This window comes from Lolium rigidum, chromosome 1, assembly GCF_022539505.1.
Source record: "Lolium rigidum isolate FL_2022 chromosome 1, APGP_CSIRO_Lrig_0.1, whole genome shotgun sequence".
NCBI classification, from domain to species: Eukaryota; Viridiplantae; Streptophyta; class Magnoliopsida; order Poales; family Poaceae; genus Lolium; species Lolium rigidum.
Window position 1 is genome coordinate 16,064,366 of NC_061508.1, and position 6,907 is coordinate 16,071,272.

At 38.7% G+C, this 6,907-nt stretch overlaps 1 long non-coding RNA gene across 1 annotated transcript; it reads right to left on the bottom strand.

The window, feature by feature from the left end:
* Positions 1 to 3,521: 3,521 nt before the first annotated feature.
* On the bottom strand, positions 3,522 to 4,820 carry LOC124668007. Its single transcript, XR_006991514.1, has 3 exons — positions 4,536 to 4,820; positions 4,221 to 4,434; positions 3,522 to 3,549 (listed from the first exon to the last, which is right to left on the bottom strand). It is a non-coding gene; the product is annotated as an uncharacterized LOC124668007 (long non-coding RNA).
* Positions 4,821 to 6,907: the final 2,087 nt, after the last annotated feature.

The window sequence follows — 6,907 nt, forward strand, 5'->3', positions numbered from 1 at the left end:
ATTTGCAAAGATATATCAGTAGGTATCAACTTATCTAAGTAAAGTCTCTTATAAAGAGAAAAAGGCATAACACTAACACCGGCTCCCAAGTCACATAGAGCAGTTTTAACATAATTATTCTTGATAGAACAAGGAATAGTAGGTATACCTGGGTCGCCAAACTTCTTTGGAACTTTTCCATTGAAAGAGTAATTAGCAAGCATAGTGGAAATTTCCTCATTGGGGATTTTCCTTTTGTTAGTAACAATATCTTTCATATACTTTGAAAAAGGGAGCAATTTAATAGCATCAGTCAAAGGTATTTGCAGAAATAAAGGTTTCATCCAATCACAGAATTTGTTATAGTGTTCTTCTTCCTTTGACTTTAGTTTCTTAGCAGGAAAAGGCATTTGCTTTTGCACCCAAGGTTCCCTTTCATTACCATGTTTCTTAGCAATAAAATCTTCTTTAGTATACTTTTTATTTTTATCTTGCTTTTCAGGTTCATCTTCAACTTCTTCTTTATCAGAAACATCATTCTTATCATTATCTTTATCATGTTCATTACCACTTTCAGTTTCAGCATCAGAAATAGAAATACTATTAGGATCATTAATAGGCTCAGAGGATTTTACAACATTTTTATGTTTCTTCTTCTTTTTCTTAGAAGGAGCACTAGGTTCAATGCGTTGAGAATCTTGTTCAATTCTTTTGGGATGCCCTTCAGGATATAGAGGATCCTGGGTAGAGACACCACCTCTAGTTGTTACTTCATAAACATGTTTCTCTTTAGAATTATTTTTTAATAAGTCATTTTGCACTTTAGTGAGTTGATCAATTTGAGTTTGAATCATTTGAAAATGTTTAACAAGCATCTTAACATCATTGGAGGTTCTCTCCACAATATCATGCAAATTGCTAATAGCTTGAGAATTTTCCATTAGATGATTCTCTACTCTCATATTAAAATTTTCTTGCTTAACAATATAATTATCAAACTCATCTAAGCATTGCGCAGGAGGTTTTGAATACGGAATATCTTCCCTAGTAAAGCGTTGAAGGGAGTTTACCTCAATCATGGATGAAGGGGGAATTATCTCACATATATCTTTTATGGGAGGTAGATTCTTCACATCTTCGGATTTAATACCTTTCTCCTTAAGAGACTTCTTGGCTTCTCTCATATCTTCATCATTCAATTTAATTAAACCCCTCTTCTTCAGCATTGGCGTTGGAATTGGTTCAGGCGTAGTCCAATCATCATGATTCCGGCCTATTTTAGCCAATAATTCTTCAGCTTCGTCCGGAGTTCTTTTCCCGAAAACACAACCAAGCACAACTATCCAAATATGCCCTAGACTCAATGGTTAGTCCACTATAAAATATATCAAGTAGATCATTCTTTTCTAAATCATGTCCAGGTCGAGCTCGATAAGAGAACAAAATCTTGCCCAAGCCTCGAGCAATTTCTCTTCATCTCCCTGGTCAAATCCATAAATTTTCCGTAAAGCAACATGTTGAGCACTAGCAGGAAAGTATTTTCGAAAGAAAACATCACGCAAATCAGTTGGACTTTTAATAGAACCAGGAGGCAAATTATTATACCAAGCTTTAGCATCATCCTTTAATGAGAAAGGAAAAAATTTAGCGACAAAATAAGTACGCATCTTGACATCATCAGAAAACAAGCTACTCATAGAAGAAAGTTCAATCATATGTTCTACAACACTTTCTTTTTCAGTACCACAAAAGGGTGCTTTCTCTACAATAGCTATATGAGATAGATCAAGAGAAAAATCATAATCTTTATCCTTAATGCATATAGGAGATGTGGCAAATTTAGGATCAGGAGATAACTTATGTCTAACAAGTATATTGTGTGAGAAACTTTTTAATTTTGCTTGCATCAGCAGTAGCATTGCATCTATTAATAAAATCATCATTAAGCTCCACATAATCTTCATCGGGATCATCACTAGAATAATCAAGTTCGGGTGAATTAACAGGTGTAGTAGCATTAGGAGTTTCGAGTATTTTCAATTTGTCTAGACCTAGCAATTGTAGCATCTAGAAAGGATCCCAATGAACCACTATCATCAAGCACAGCAGAAACATTATCAATATTATAAGAATTTTCAGATTCAGCAGAAGTACCAGCAAGTGAAGCTTGTGGCGGTGAAACAAGTCGACTTATCACAGATGGTGAATCAAGAGTAGCAGAGGTAATCAGAGTTTGTAGTGACCTCACCCGGTAGGGTGCCGATCCCTGTGCAAAAGTGCTAGTCCCGGATCGAACTGCTAGCACACACAGTTTAAGATGTAATATCAAATAGCAAAGGTCATTATTACATCGCATGATCCAGAAAGTAAAATAGTTCATTACAACTTGCATAGCATCTCAGCTAGCACTTATTCGAGTTCACAGTGGAAAAGTAAAGCATAAAGCATGGAGCCATCTTTCTTCATGATGCCACGAGCGGACATGTTGAGCGAAGACTCGTAACCCTAATCCAACGTTCTTCATTCAGAGTTGTAACCTGCAACATGAAAAGTTGCAGCCACGAATGGTCAATACATTTGGAATTGTATTGGCAAGATGACACTATAGTGGACTCAAATGGCAACCTAACACTTAAGTGTACATTTGGTCGGTAGAGCTCGGGCAATTTGCATAAAGCCGCTTTTCTCCTATCATTTGACAAAACCTTTTCTTTCATACTAATTAAGCGGTACCATTGATAGAAATCAATGAACCCGGAATACCACCGATGGAAACCGAGTGAATCCCTCCTACCCTTGTTCACCCATCAAATTTATAATTTAAGAAGTTGGGATGAGGAGACTTTCGAACAGGATCCTTGTCGGTTCGCTTCAAATTGTCCGTAACCGGGGACACGGCTAAGTACTTAGTTTTAACACTCGCGAGAGGTTGTACAATTTACCCACATGACCTAGCTCTGTTCTTCTTCCATGATGCACATTTTGCTCAAATGGACAGATGTCGACTAGGACGAGATTTTTCGAAGTGATCCCCGGACCATTCTCTACGGACCCGTACCGACCTACATTCCCCTACATCATCCGTCACGTAGGGCCCGGGTTCTCACAACATACTCCGTCAAGCCGAGCCCATATAGCATGTGGTTGTACGGTAAGCTAATGAGCAAGGTTGTCTACAATCTCTTTAATCCTGGGTGACTTTCCGCAAATGTGTACTCACACCGAGGGTATCGCCGTTGACGGTGGCCCCCGATGCAGCCACCCGCTCCAAAGCTCCACCATTCACCCAGGTAGTTCATTAAACTTAGTTGTTTTTCTTTAACCACCAGAAAAACATTTTCATAGCATAGCTAAGCATCCTACTAAGTTTAATGGCGACAAAAGATGGTCAGGTGGAAGTAGCTATCTACTGGGATTACAAAAGCAAAGCATATCCCTAGACTTGCTACAAAAATCACTACGGTGCATGAATAAAATCTAGGACATTTGTGAGGGTGTGTCACTTGCCTTTTGTGAGATGAGTTGGTACACTCTTCGCGAAACACTCGTTGCAATCAACACAATCACAATCTACAAATAAAATTTTCACTCCATAAACACATAGCAACATATAGACAACCACAAATAAAATATGTATGCAATATGTGGATTAAACATGAACGGCACACTTAACATGTTCTCTGGTTTTCAACTATATGCATGATGCCATGGAAAAATTTTAGTGTTGAATTAATAATTAAAAACATTTCCTATCATTAGAAAAGATCTACAACACTAAATAGATACTACAAGAGAAATGTATAGGTAACATTTTTATTTTCTAATGCTACTGTACAGAGGGTTCAAATCTCTGCTAATAGCAAAAGGAATTAACCCAAAAATAATTTGTAGAACTATTTTTACGGTCAATATACTCTATTTTAGTTTCTGCAAAAACTGTGTATAAAAATGATGCAAAAGTGCAATATTATGTGTCTACTGTATTGTACACGTTTTTATGATTCCAGGGACACGAAGTTTGCTAAATTTGGATAAATAGAACTTAAGTTATGATTTTTACAAGTTTCTATGTTTCTCTGTCTAAAAATTCGAAAACAGAAACAGATATGACAAGTGGCAGATTCTGATTGGTGCATACCCCTTCATCTAAGTGGTCTAGTATCAGCCTTAGGATCTAGATCTTATGGCTGCTAGGAAGAAGTAATAGATAAGAGAAAGAAAACAAATGAAAAGAGGCTCACGTAGGGAAAACACAGGTCACTGGAACATATGGTCGTGGTCGCTGCGGTTGATGTTCCCGTGCTTGTTGGCGATGGCGTAGCAGACAACGGAGCTCGTCTTCGCAAGGGGAACTCGATGGCGAAGTCGCGCACGTCGAGGTACAGTAGTTCGCCGGAAATCGCTCGCCGGAAAATTGTCCCGCGGACGTGCTCACAAACGAAGATGGCGCCGTCGCTGTGGTGCACCAAAAATCACGAAACAAAGCCTGTGACGTGCGCAATGAAGAAATAGGAAGTTTGGAAGAAACTAGAGGCAAAAAGATGGACCGTGCTCACCGCAATCGACGATTTACCGCGACGGTACTGCGGACATGTGAGGACAAATTCGAGCAGCCTGGGGGCTCTCGGGATGTGGCGTTTTGGGGGAAAATGAAGAGGAGGATGTGGAGCTTAAGTAGGAACAAACGGCTCGTTAAATGGTGGCTTAAAACGCCCGGAATCAATTGACGAGTAAACACACAGAAACTGAAAACGTAGGCCGTCATAGTTGTGTCCGTTCGTGGCTGAAGATTGATGACGATGATGTGGCAGTAGGGCCCATATGACAGCAAGGAAGGAAAAGAAAAAGAGTGGAGGAGCAGCCTGGGGATGTTGCTTGCCGATGCCTTGAGCTGGCCTTGGCCGCTCGGCAGTCGCGCGCCGTGGCTGGGTCGGCTCGTTTTGAGCTGTCCTGGCCAGTGCTCCGTTCTTTTTTTTTTAACTGATTTAATATTTGAATTAATTTGAAAATTTAATTTGATCAAAAGTGAGTCAAATCAAGTCAGAGAAATACAAATAAAATATTAGCGGATTCCTTATTCAACGAAGAATATTTTGGAATCACTTTTAAAATATTTTGAAAAATCTGAATTTGGCACAAAGGCCTATATGGTTTTATTTGCATTCCTTCGGGTTTAAGGTTTCTTTATAAATTTGAATTTCGCTCAAATTTTCTAGGGAATGCAAGGATGCCATGATGCTTATGAATGCAATGCATGTTTTTGAAAACTCTATTTTTGGAAAATAGTTTTAAGTAACACCAATTTTTTTTATTTCATTGTAAATTTTAAATCAAGACAACCAACCAAGTTTAAATTTTATTTTAATTTCACATTCCAAAATTTGGAAAATTTTGGGATGTGACAGACTACCACCCTTAAATGGAATCTCGTCCCCGAGATTTGAGGAGGCTAGAAAGAAAGATGGGTTTGGAATATGTTTGGGGTGGGCTACCACCCTTAAAAAAAAATTGTAGGTAGTCTTTGGTCTTGGGTTTAGGCTAATCTCATATTTGGTATGGTTTGGCACATCCGAGGATATGACTTGACCTATGGTCATATTTTGAAATATCTATGGCTTCTGAGTTAATATCCAATAGGCGAATGTTTATTCGCATATAATGAAAAACATATCTCTCGAAGGTCGAATAGGTTTCCTTCATAGTAGGACTTCTAATCCAAATGGTTGGTTGTTGAACTACTTCTGATACTGATGGGTCAGTCTTTGGGTCAACCAGGACATCAAGACGAGAGGACTTCACGACTTTTCTCATCTTTGTTTATTGGTATCTTCGACGAAGCAACCTTCCACCACTCTTCACCTAGTGGCTAGATCTTCAATCTCGTTGTAGTCCTACGCTTGGCAACACTTGCCTACTATAAGGGTATAATATTTATCCACCCTAGGGTTTAGGCTCATTCGCCGATATCTCTTTTGTAGGCATGTCTCTCTAGATTCGCAAAGTCAATATTACGAAAGCGAATAATAAGAGTAATAGGAATGGTGATCAATCCATCCTGCACCCAGATCATTACTCCGTATTTGATTTATTGAATCTCGTATTCTAACACTTGGTCAACCTCGCCATTTGAAAAAAATTACGATGAACTGTTTTGAAAACATTTCTATCGTCCTTAACTAGGGTTTTGCGTATCTCACACTATATCCTTTTTCACCCTGATAGGAAACATTAGGGTTGGTTTCACTACTGTTGTCTTCATGGTGAGTTGCCGAGAAAACATTCTCTGGGTTGGGTATAGATGAGAATAGATAGAAAGATTCTAAGGGAGAATTCCTACCCAAACACAGCAAATCAAAGCAATTCAGCAAACAACAATCATCTAACAAGCATCAAGCCACATGGTTCAACACAAACAAAATAGTATGGTCATACCACATTTTGGTAAGATCAATACTTTGTTACTTTATCGTTGGTTCGCTAAAAGAGAACTAATGGTGGTCTAGTCTATTTCTATATTGGATGCATCAATTTTCTATTCCACTCCTTCGGTGTATCCTCGTGTGTTGTGCAGTTTGCATCGAAGTCTTTCTTCAAGTTCTTCATTGGTCTTCCCTAAAATCCTTCTTGCGGAGTCGAAGAATATCACATGAAGCATCAGTCCCTCACTTCAGGTACAAGGTCATCATCTCTACTTCCTTGATGAATTTCTTAAGGTAGGTCATCTAAGGCAAGAGGAAAACATTTTTGAAGATGGAGTAGATGAGAATACTAGAAGTTCACAAATCAACCGTATTTTAATAGAGATAGGATTATATGGGTTTTTCATCATATGGCCTTCCTATCTCTAATCCAATCCTAGGGTCACGAACCTAAGGTCAACACAATGCTCTGATACCATCTGTAGTGACCTCACCCGGTAGGGTGCCGA